Genomic DNA, 13,567 nt, shown 5'->3' with positions numbered 1-13,567 from the left:
ATCTTTTGCTTTCGGACAGGATTTCTTCGAATTCTTTCCCTTACTGCTTTGACCACCTTTTTCGTACGAACACTACGTGGACGGCCAGATCTTTTCTGTCACAAACAGAGGAGGTCTCATTGTACCTATTAATAGCCCGGTACACAAACATTTTACTAATACCAAGTGTATGGAGAGTTTTAAAAATTGCATTTGGCTCCATACCTACTTTGTGTAATGCTATCACAGCGATTCGGTTCTCTTTATCACCCCACACCATTTTAATATCGCAAAATATTTTACAATGTATTGGCGCCAAAATGAGAAAACACAATGAACAATCGTATAAAAATGACAGATTCGAAATTCAAATGTAATATTTTTTTATAATTAAGTGTAACAGTATTTATGGCCAGACTAAGTATATCGATAGCCGAAAATGTGTCCTGAAAAATATTTAACAAATATTTATAAGCAAGCCAATAAGCAAATTTGTATTATAGGATTGATAGGATTGCCTTCTTTCATGACATTTACAAAATACACACGACGAAATGGGGGTGCACTAGTAGAGCCTCTGCCTACCCCTTCATGGATAAAATAGTTGAGAGATTTTTTTGTGTCCGTATTAAACAAAATAGAGCTTCTTAAATCCTAGAGCCTAGGCTAGTCTTAAAACAGGAAGTTACCTCAAACTAGTTCACTGGAATACCGCCACTCACTTTGCATATGTCCCTAGGTTCTATTTTACGACATCCTCAGAGGGATATGGGTTTATTCTTAAACCGGAAACTACTACGACTGATGATTATAAATTACTTTAAGTAAGTGCGCAATATTAGTACTTTTTGGCATTATAATATCTATAATTAAATATGATTAGCTAAAATACTATATACTTAACTAAAAATACTAATAAAACAGATACAAAAATATATTTTGAAGGGATATTTTAAAACAAACAGTTACTACTTTGGAATAAATAAAATTACTCCGAGACAAAAGTGACCTTTACAGTTTACTTTTAAGAATAAAGATAACCCTTAAACATTTACAGTAAAAATCTTAGTGTGTAGCAATCAAAAATTATGCTTCACCCAGTCCCGATACTTGCTCGAAACGGTCCGTTCCTTTTAAAGACATCAACGCGTCAACATCTCTACATTAAAGATTACGAAACGTAAAAAAATATAAAATTATGCCTTAATAAACACAACCTTTAAAAAACAATTTACAGCGTTGTTTATGTATAAGATGGTAATGACTAAAATATACTTATATGATAATTTTATTTTTGGCTTTCAATTGTAGGTAACACAGTTAATTTTAAGTGTTTCTCTTAAAAGACCTCTTATTTAAAACGCATTCATAATCAAAATAAACGAAGAAATTAAATCGAGATATTGCAAAAAATACTCGTGCGCATGTGAAGGCGACCGAGGTGGCAATACGTTTGTGTCTCGTAGTAAAAAGTCGTAATTACTAATAGCTTGCAAGCTAATTTGACATGTACTGCAACGGCACAAAGTGTTTAATTATTTGAATATAGAACAATCAAGTTGTCAACGTGAATGGAGAAGGCTCGAGTCTCACTCATTTGAGAAACTGCCTGAGTATCACAGTTTGTATCGAGCGTTCGCCGCCGCCTAACGTGTGCGAGATATCAACACATTCAAATTTCGAATCCGTTCGAACCGACCAATCGCGTTCGAACGTTTGATTTCTTTTCGCGACCGTTTTTTCGCATATACAGTGCGTTCCGTTATCGTGTTGTGCTTGTGACATTGAATATAGGGTGTTTCAATATCTCGTGTATGTGAAGAAGGTCGGATGTTTTCTCACGTGTTCTGTGTAAGTTTTTTTTTGTCTTAATTGCGTTTTTAACATTTTTCTTCTTACATTATTTTTAATGTTCTCATGATTATTGCATGGTTTTCGGATTACGTTAAATCTTATCTCGATTTACATTTCATTGCCACGGTTGCAATGTTTTGTAATGTGGGTCTTTTCACGTTATGATATTTTTCATTTAAATTGCCTTTTTATAGCACTTTCTAAAATTTCGTCGAGGTTAAATTGTTATTGATCTACCCACGTATTAAATGTTTTTAAAACTCGTTTATATAGGCGATATTTATGTAATTCATTTAATTATTTTATATGAACTGTCACATTATTTTAAAATTTAAAGTAAATGTGCCATCATACTTTTCTCTAATGTATATAGTCAAATCGTAATTCTATTTAAATAGACAACCAATAAAAACACACATAAAGTCTAATATAAAAATATTTATTATTACATTAAAAAAAGTATTGTACAAGTTTATTCGTCATTTGTGACTATTTATATAGACATTACTTGTAAGTGGAATATTAACACGAATGGAAAACCCATGGAATTCTGGAATTCCCATTCTTTGTGTGATTTGTTTGAATTGTGTTTTGTTTAAGTATACAATGTTTGTTGACATCGATTTTGTATTGTATACATACACCATGTTTTTTATTGACCACAACAAATCATATTATGGGGGAATATTTTTCATCCAGGTATTGAACCTAAGCCCGATCAATCCACAGGACTCCTCAATAGTTTAGCTTTGTTTATCGCCTCACTGTTGCCCTTTAAAGTTGTCCTTTCTACCCCCATTTTCATTGTTACCAACTTAAGTTTCGAATATATCGAGGCAATCATGATCAAAAGAATTAAACTACATTATACTATGTCCATAGTTATATAAGTAATTTAAATTGTTATTTAGAAATAATTATAATTATACTTACACTTTGTTTTGACGTATCAAAAGTGCAACTTTGTTCGCCTACGTGATAAAAATTATATTAATTTAATTTAATAAACACTATAAGGACTTGCAGTGTTGTCATATAATTGAAAGCACAAATTATTTCTCCGTAAATTTTAATATCTTAAACGAATTCCATAGTTGCTCAACAAACTAGTCATATGGACATTCTCTAATTGTATTGTAATTTGTAACAATTATAATACTAATTAGGCATGACCTTATATGAAAAATCGATTAGACTTAACGGCCTCAAATGGCCTTTACATCACCGGACAGGTAAGCGCTTAAGGCGCTTTAGTAAGCGCTTATTATAAAGAGGGCTTAATAAGTAAATTGCCTGTAATTGGCTTTATATCTAGTTAGAGTATGGCGAAGCTTTAATTAGCTTTTATGGCTATCGTTTTTGTTCTTTCAGGTTTGGTGTTTAAAATATAGTTTAAAAGTACACTACATTAGTTGTATTTTAGAATTAATAAAACCTGTCATGAGCCTAAACTAAACGCCATTTTCAATAAATAATCCCATTCGCTTATTTCGAATTATATCCTTCTTTCCCATGGCTTCGAATGTTTGAAGTAACTTAATATAACCATTGTGTTATGGATTAAAAGTCCTTGCATAAAACACGTGACATAGTCTCGGAATGTCGAAATTATTTTTTAATTAATTTATTTATTTCCAAGAAAAAGCATAGTATGTTACAGATACCACTCACAATTAATGTGCTCAGTTATAAAATGCATATTATAACGAACAATATGTAGTAGGTATATTGAACACTATTGCACTGTATAAAAAATTACAGTTGGCTAATGTTATTTTAAAATTTAAAGTTATTTAGACTTATTAATAGCTAGCTTTTACCTACGGCTGCGCCCGCCTGAAAAAGTTTTTCCAGGACAAATATTTTTCCAGATTAAAAGTGGCCTATAGCACTCGAAGTAATTTATCTTGCTATTAGTGAAAAATTTTCAAAATCGATTTAGTAGCTTCTGAGATTAGCGCGTTCAAACAAACACACTATTTGACTTATAAACCAGTACATATAACCAATGCCTCTATTGTCTAAAGTCTTCAAAATCCAAGTCTTAAAACACTAATTTACTTAACCATTAAAAGATTCTATGCAGATCATGGTTCAAGGCTAACCTGATTCACAGTAACTGGTTGATTGATGACATCTCATAATTATGACAATTATGGAACGTTAAGCAGAACTACTAATGATTTTAACCCTGAAGGTAATTTTTGTACCACACGCAACTATGATTTTATACCAAGAATCTTAGTATAACCTATTATTTAAATAATGGAGAATTACTCTCATGCGATAACAATCCAGGAATTGACAATAGCTTTTTGAGAAAAAGGCAATAAAATACTGAAACATAACGGCGTAGCAGATTTACGCCTATAATAGTGTCAGGAAATATAATTAAAATAATGTCTATTTTATACAATTAGTATATCCTTAGTTATACATATAGTGCATATCCGGTTCCAACAGGCCGGCATGATTGTGTCGATTGTCGAAGGATAATCATCTCTCGTCAGTCGATATTCTATTGGACCCCACGCCACTTACTATCAGCAGAGTGATCACTTTGGCATGTTCGTATAAAAGATACTAAGATCTCTGTTTCATGCCCGGTCAGGTAAACTTATAATGGATTTAGTTAATAATATCGGCCGAGAACTTAACCCGATAGTGACAATGGGCTGTTTATTACATGGAACCTAAGTTTGTAAGTATTACAATTCTGCCAAGCCCTGAAAAGAGAAGAGCGTGAAGCTATTGTACGTATAGAAACATTATGCTATATATACCTACGTACAATAGCAACTGATCTATGGCCGTAATCGCTAATAATTAACTCTGTCAGCCGTGACAGCTTGAGAAACCGGCGCTTGAACCTGAGGTCGCGGTTTCGATTCCCGACACGTACGTGGCGCTCCACGGTGAAGGTTGATATGCATATTTGAATACCATCACGCTGTGAGTGTACGGGTAAATCTTTAACTTATAAATGTGCAAGTTTGTAAAATATTTGTTAGAGAGAAATATAGAATTGACTGAACGGACTTGGATGAAATTTGGTAGACGGTTAGATCATGTTCTAGATTAACACATAGGCTTTTAATGCCAATAATTTGCTCCCATTGGAAATAATGTAATTATTTAAACAGTTTTTTTAATAGATGATGTGGGCATTGTGCTGTTTTAATTACTTTTTTAGCGGAAAGGCTTTTAATGCGAGCAAAGCAGTGAGCAACATCTAGAGAATAAATCAATTAAATTAATAGTATCAAAATATTATTGCAGTCACGATACATAAATTAATAATGGTTTCAAATACTCAACTCTGTATACAAAATACATTATTGAAATATTGAAAATCTGTAGTGTTTACACACAAAGCATTTTTCTAAATTTAGTTTATATTTTTTTTTTTAGAAATATGTATCTCAATTCAAAGTTACTATAAAGACGCATTCTAACTTGAATTATCATTCATTACCATCATACATCTCAGGTCAAATGCACCTTATATTACACAATAGGATTTTCACATTCGCGGCCCATTAAAACACGATACTTACATCGACATCTTTATTAACACCTGGTTTTCGATATCGTAATCCCCATTAACATAGTTTATTGTACTTTCACTTGGACAAACAAAGCGTGTTTTATTGTTATTACCCGACGAAATTATATTTACGCAGTGCCATTACGTTCTTTAAGGTTAAACGACAAACTGTATTTAAGGTGTTTACCGACCTCAGGTTGTAAATGTCAGTGTGCGATTTGAATATATATAATGTGAAACATTTCTAAAAAAAATATGATTCCATACTATATAACCGAGATGTTTTAAGGCACTATATGACGAGACGAGCAAGTCACTCGCCTAGTAAGTGATATGGCTGCCCTAGACGATAGCAAGACCACCCAATACATGGCGAAGTTCAAACTAAATTGCATCATCCTGAAACAGAAGATGTTAGTCGCATGTCTAATAATTGAATGAATCCTTCCTAAATGTATTGCGGCTAACGCGTCTAATCTCGACGAAGATCAGCCAGGTACGTAGGAGATATTATAGTACACAAGTGTTTACAATACACAAGTGCACTCTGTGTTCCTTCACTCTCATAGTTCGATGAGATGGCAATCCGACATGACCGGAGAGAGATCAGGCATAATACCAAGGGCTTTACGTATTTTTCAAGACAGTGGACTATCACACCACCAACTTTTTGACTCCGGGATGCGACTGAAAAATTTTAAGATAGAAAAACCCAGTCACAATTATTTTTGGTCCAACTTTAGAATCAAACCCAGCACCTCAACGCGATTGGCGTACTCGCACGCATTACAACAACCTCGCTCAGTCAGTCAAAAGTATAATAATTACACTGGCCACTGCCGGAACTGGGTTGTTTGAACTATTAACAGAACCTACTGACAGATGAAAGTACCCGCATGGGAACTCGCCTCCACTGTCTCATTACACTTAAATGACTTGAAAATGAGTTGCGTGTAGTGGACACCTGTCTGAACTTAACAGTGGCGAGGGGGTCGTATTATATCCGATTCCTCTGTATAATATTATAACCGAGATCTACCAGCCTCCATTTCGTAATTTATGTAAAATCTCACAATCATTAGAAAGATTTCCAGACCGCATTTTTTGGATATTATCAAAACCTATAACTTGCGTCGGGTTATACTGAACTCTAGGTGCGCCAGACCAATTCTAACTAATCCGGTTTTTGAGTAAAAACAAAGAATACCAATTTCAAAATCAGTTTAAGGTATAAACTACAATGCATAATCCATTTTATTTATTGTCATTTAGAGTTTTCATTTTAAATACCATAACTCATGTTTTAGCAAAAGGTGATTAATATCGTTTTCTAAAATATAATTAAATAATGACTATCAATTTAGTTGAAAACCATTTGCATTTCAATCTACTTATTCGCACATTAGAGTGATTCAGACCTGTGCTATTTCTTCCTCTATAAACGTATGGCTTCTCACGTCTGATCTTAACTTGAATTCTGCTGAGTTGTAAAGTGCTTGTAAATAGATGCACACAAGCTCTCTCAAGCCTTTAAAAGTCCAAGAATGTTATATTTTCCCTAAGTAATATAACAGCTTTTTAGATTTGTTTTGATAACAGAAATGGTGTAAAGATAAATAAAGGAGCTGTTAATAAAAATAAATTGTGAGTATTGTAATTTACTGATTTTTTAATAGAGCTATCCTTGAATTTCTTAGATTCTCTGACGAAGTTGCTTTCCAAAATGGTGGTAGACATAAAGTAGCAAGGGTCTAAATACTGGACAGGTAATCAATCTCTTTACTTTTTTATAAGAAGTCATCTTTAAAATTAAATACAAATACCCTACATAAGACAATTTGTATCATTGCAAAATGACATTTTAAATTCACGTCAATTAAATCCGTATTAATTTTGAACGCCAAATATTCAAGTTTATAATTTGACATAATGTAATGTTTTTAAAGTACAATATTAAATGATTTATTATTTTTATATTTATTATCGTATATAATAATAAATTATCAGTATAGACACGACATTCTCCGACTCGTAAGTCGTAATGGATACGGCTTTGGATGAAATATCACTGTCATAACCTTGCCCCGACGGTCTGTAATAGGATTAAAGTTTACTATTCGAATACTTAAAAGATTACACTCAATATATTATCGATTATAAGAAGCCTTAACGAATAATCCGATTTAATCAAGTAACATTTTCAAGTGTTCTCATGCTCGGCGTTTCGTGATGGCGATTTAATGTTTTTTGGAAAATTAATCTCATTAGATATTAGTCTGGCGACGTAAATAACCAATAGAAAAGAAGTTATGCATTCTATTTTCGCACTTATACAGATGTTAGTATGATTCGAATTTGGTAAGCAGTTTTACTCTCTAAAACAGTTTGTGGCCCCATTTTTAGTCGCCGTGAGATCAAATCTGTTACCTTGCTTTTTCTTCCTTATTGACATCTTTATTAACATTGGACATACTGTACAAGGTATTGTTAAATCCATAAGAAACGGTCTAATCCAAGGTCGAAACATATGTTTTATGTTGTTTAACCTTTAACCTTGTTAGTATACAAAACACTCCATTTTTTATAACACAGAAACCGCACTCAGTTTCTTTGAATTTGAGAGTTTATAACAATTTGCTATTTACTAACATGTTTGAAGTTATGAATTAGTTTAGTGTTTATGAATTTAACTTGAGCATTACAATTCTAAAATTACTAGTAACAAATGATAACCTATCTTTTTCCCTCCAATTTCCGACACTGAACTCAACGGAAGACAATTTGCCGGGCTTTGTGACATTAAATTTTGAAAATCTTGTTCCTAAAGCAGATAGGAACATAAGCTATTTATATTGACATTTATTTTTGCAGCAATATTATGCATATGCATCATGTTTAAGTATGCAAAATATGTGTTACTTTCAATAAAGAATATCAATGAATATCTAACGTTAAATGTTGAAAAGAAAAGTGGTTGTCCAAACAAGATTGTAGGTGAAATGTATCAAATCGTGTTTTTAGTGAAAATAGACGACTTTCTTTGCGATAGTAAATATAGACTTGACATACATAAAAACGAAAGGCTAAATTCGATTATATGTTGAATGATTAATAAGAGTATTATAGAAACAGATACACTCAAGCTTTTTATTCTCGCGGGGTAGGGAGAGGCGCAACGGGATATGATAGGAAGTGAAGCTACCGCCATATCGGGGCACGAGATCCCGACCTTCAGCTTTGCAGTCGTACTTTAATATAACTATGCCTTCGAGGCACAGAGGCAACTATATACTACTTGTAGCGTTTTTAGAAGTAAACCGATTTTTTTGTTCATACTTCAAATACATACATGAACATAGTAATTACGTATGGCACCTCGTAGTTAATATCAGTCATATTAAATCTTCCATCTGCTAATTTCTCACTCCACTTACTGCAGAAATGATTTTGAGAAGGCTGTGACACATTACCCACAGCTCGGTTACCTCTTAAAAGCCTATTCGTTCCACAGCATCACCAAACTGTGAAGGGACATTGTATATATCTTATTAATCTCTGAGGCCGGGGGTAATAAGTTCATTGGCTTCATTTTACGGTCTTCGATAGGGAATAGACTACGCTTAGAAAATAAAACCAGAACGAGTATTGCGTTTATGGACAATTTTGATGAGTTTCTTAGTTAATAGCTTGTGTGGAACTAATATGCTTTAATAGAGCTTATTTGTAAAAAGTTACTTGTATAAAATACATTAACAAATTAAAAGTGAGAGTAATAAAATTATGAGAAGAGTTGATCAAATGTCTTGCTTTTTTAATCGGTCAGGGTATCATTTATTTGATGGATAATTTTTATATCATAATGACTGAATCTATTACAGTAGACTATAATACTGAGGTGTCGGGTTTGATTCTGGGTCGGGCAAAGTGATTTTGAGTTTTTCTACTCAGTATCAGCCCGGGCTGTGGAGTTTAAGGAGATAGAATAGCCCTGTATCGTTTTAGTAGAAAATATCTTAATATGCGCATTGAAAACGTCCATAACACGACATGGAATACATATGAAGTAGTTATCTTACATTGGTGTTTTGCTATTCCATACTAAATTGAAAACCATCACATTAGTGCATAAATTTTGTCAAACTTCTCAATGTCCGCTCTATATAATCTTAGAATAAAGCTCTTTATTCAAAATGAATACAAATGGCTTGACAACCAGACATTAGATTGGTTTCCACTCGCTCATGACATTTAACATAAATGCACTTTTTTACTTTTTTAATACCACCTTCGCACGACATCACCTTGTCAACATTTGGCACAAAACAAAAAGAATTTACATTCAAATGTTATGAACCCCGGACACAGCGGTGAACACACACAATAAAACCAAGTTCATCAACATATCAGGTTGGAACTGGTTAAGAGAAAATATTTGATGACTCGGCATAGGCGCATTGATCTTGAATGACCTTTGACTGTTGGTTTACACTAGCTACGTAACCCGGATACGTTTATATTTATCTTAACTAGATTTTACTCGCTATTGAAAGACTGCCTCATTGACGCAGTTGTATTACGACTGCAGTGCTGTGGTCTTTGGTACGATCCCCGGGTCGGGCAGTGTTATTGGGTTTGGATTAGGAAGCCCGAAGTCTGGAATTAATGCCCGATATGGTGATAGGCTCGCCCTCTATTACACAACGGGGCGGAATACACACGGCGGAAAGTAGGTGCATCTGTTGCGTGTCTGCCTACCCCTTCTGGAATGAAAGGCGTGAGTGTGTGAAGACAAAATGAGTTACACGAAAATTCTGAACGTGGTCCATTTATGTATCAAATTTGATCCAAAGCTGTTAGGCGATTCCTAAAAAACAGCAAGATATCATTATACATATTCATTATTACATATTAGTAAGATGAGCTTACTATCCGGCATAGTTACTCTGTCGTGCAAAACAAAACTTAAAATAGGTCGAATAATTGCTTTCTAAAAGAAGATGGAAAACACATAAATCTTTCCATTTAATACTATGTAAATAACGATGCGCACAATCGGCAGCAATTTATAATAAAGATTGGATCCAAGTCGCCGAAGCCATGTAAGACTTGTCTGGCATCTGAAAATAAAACTAAAACGTATGCCAAGCAACCGTTTTCGGTTAAAGAACTACGAAACAAATCGGATGTGGTAGTTTAAGTATTAATCATCAGATACTAAGCTGTAATTATTATTCATGTAAAATAGAAAAAAGACTATGAATATTAAATAAAGGAAGATATTAAAAAGTATTTATGATTGAATCGTTTATTTGAAAAGGATGCATGAATAATTTCCGCTGTTATGAATTGTCCGTTGCAAATAAACGAATTGAACAACGTTTATAAAAACATTGCAGCATGATTCAACACATCCATTCGAGGTAGCGAAACGAATTCAAGTTCAAAAGCCGCGATATTTATAAAAAAAAAATACTTAAACGCTAACGCATTAGAAAATTGATATAAACACTTTTGCTCATATAAAGACGGCATTCTTGACAAGCATTTATGGTAATATCTACATTCTCTTCATATTTTACTCATTTTATCCGACTATAACATTTTATTGCACTTTCTACTTCCTGAACCACGGTCTCGATGTGCACTGACCATTTATCTCGTGGCTTGATCATAATCTTCAATCTCATATAAAATTTATATAAAAATTATGTGCACTTTTCTAAGAAAAATGTTATGTACTGGAATAGCTTGGGAATTAAATACTGATGACGTACAAATACTAGTAATATGTTCGTTTTAAGCATTTCAAAACAAAATGAAGTACTAAACTTTTATAAAAAAAAATATTTTTTGAGAATGTTTTGGTTTGTGCGAATTTTGATCATATTAATTCTAAAATTAACGCTGCACTAATTCAACACTTTAATCTTACCCAACATGTATTATGCATTGCATGCACCAGATATGTCATTATACTTTTTTCTTTCTTTCTAAAATATTAAGAGATTCTGAAACAAAATCTGGATCATAACATTACGATTACACCACAGTCAGTGAAGCAATTCCTCCAAAAGGACATAACCTAAAAATAATTCAATAAACCATTACAAAACATTTTACCCAGCATTTAAAGCGTAATCTTTTAAACAGCACATAAATATCAGAACTACTCGGTCCCGATTTACATGCAGTTCAATTTACTATAACAAACGAGCGAGCAGACAGGTATCCAATTATCACATTTCGCGCATCTCTCAACGACATATTTATGCCTCCATGGCGTCTGACTCAAAATTATTGCTTTTCGAAACCAGTTCGCAGTCACGCGTTAAGGACCTCGGACTGTGAGGACAAATTCAAGGACATTTAAGTTCGAAGCTTAAGTCCTACGTTGGTAATCGTATATTAATTCTATGCAATAGGAATAATGTTGATTTGTGATTTGAAATTTAAAAAAAGAATACTTCAGAAACAGATTCTAGAGGATAAGTGTTCGGCATTTGAATCAAAATTTTGAAATGTCGATTTTAATCTTGATGTTGGTAAGAAAGTCCTTACACTCTTGAGTCATAGTTCAAGGATTTAATATGGGTCAGAATATAAATGTTTGAAGTTCCATCATTTCCTGAACGAATTCCAAAACCGTCTAAGCTTTAAAGCAACCATTTACCTGTACCTGCGCTCGTTCTCAGAACTCGATGAATCAGTTATCTAAATTATTTTTAAATAGTGAATTAATAGCAGCTGTAATATAACATCGAAACATGAGTGTTAATGCTTCATCACTCGAAACAGTTCAACCACCTTTGGGGAAAGGACGTTAATACAATCTTGTATGGCTTGTGCCAAATCGCGTGTTACTTTTTATCTCTGCTTAAAGTTTTTTCATCTCAGTCTTGTTTTTACAACAAATGATTACGTCATTAATAGCATGTCCAATTGATTGTACTTCGCCGGTTTGGAAACAAACACATTGCAATATTTCGTACAAAATAATCAGTTGTGCAGTTAACTTTATTATATAATTGTTTGCATTTTAATATCTTCATTAGACGCAATCAAAGCTGGATCTAATGCAATTTACTATTTTAGTCATTATTTTAAATTATAAACGCAATAATAATATCTAAGTATGCTTAAATTATATTGTTGAAATAAATAATGCACTTAATTGAGAGAAGTTTATTAACATGCGAATTTCATCCTTGTGTCGTGCGCTTAAGAGCCCCTTATTAGTCAAAACGTCTCATGTATGAAACGTTATTTTGTAGATCAGCTATCGGAAAAATTGGACTGTTATTTACAGCTATTTACAGATAGAACTTGATTTTTTATGTAAAACAAAGCAGTGTGGACTTCTTCACACATACTTTTTTGTGTCAAATATAAATAGATCGGTGTGTTTTGCTGAACGGTATAATATCACATTTAAATGAATTGCGTGGTTTTATTTATTATTTTTGCATTAATACATTTAGAACCTTATAGCTTAAGCTATACAAAAAAACCTAATGCATCTCTCATACATCAATGAGATAAAACTTAATGTCTATTCAACCGTACGCACTTATGCAAGCGGCACTCCCATCTTCCGCATCCTCATTACCCAACTAACATGTTTAAACAACAATGGACTAATAGGCGTGGCTCAGACCGAAAAAAATCAACAATCACACGGATATCGAACCGGGTCGGGCGAAATTGTGAATCAACTATTTCGGCTCATTGTTGTTTACTGTCGTGACATTTCATAATTTGTATTAAAATCCATGAAAAGGTGATATAACAGAATTGGTTAGGTCCGTTTGTGATATGGAAAAAGAACCTTTATGTACCTCTAGCTTTGATGTAAGCAGAAATACCTATATTTAAAATGCCTAATGCATGCGTTATGCCTATGCGTTTTCAATATACGAATACAATCCCAATTTTCAATCCGATTCCGAATGTGAACCAAACAAAATATCTCATTTGTAAGCGTGTCAAAAAAACTTTATTCTGATTAGTTCATTTTTGAGATAGATCGAAAGAAATTGGGATTGTTTATTCAAATCATCAACTGAAATTGTATTTTATCAACTGCTAAATAATATTACAATATTTTAAACAGAAATTCGGCTAACAAATGAACACTAATTACCAATTCCACATTTTACTACAATTTTGAAAACCCAATTAATATTCTGT

At 33.1% G+C, this 13,567-nt stretch overlaps 1 protein-coding gene across 1 annotated transcript in view; it reads left to right on the top strand.

Moving 5' to 3' along the window:
* Positions 1-1,591: 1,591 nt before the first annotated feature.
* The window catches only part of LOC115448028 (glutaredoxin domain-containing cysteine-rich protein CG31559), a 96,516-nt gene continuing 84,540 nt past the window's right edge, over positions 1,592-13,567 (top strand). The window contains exon 1 of the mRNA XM_030175328.2: positions 1,592-1,830. The gene's annotated coding sequence lies outside the window, so the exon portion shown is untranslated. The remainder of the gene's footprint in view (positions 1,831-13,567) is intronic.

This window comes from Manduca sexta, chromosome 7 (genome assembly GCF_014839805.1).
Source record: "Manduca sexta isolate Smith_Timp_Sample1 chromosome 7, JHU_Msex_v1.0, whole genome shotgun sequence".
Classification (NCBI taxonomy): domain Eukaryota; kingdom Metazoa; phylum Arthropoda; class Insecta; order Lepidoptera; family Sphingidae; genus Manduca; species Manduca sexta.
This window is presented reverse-complemented; position numbering and strand designations above follow the sequence as displayed.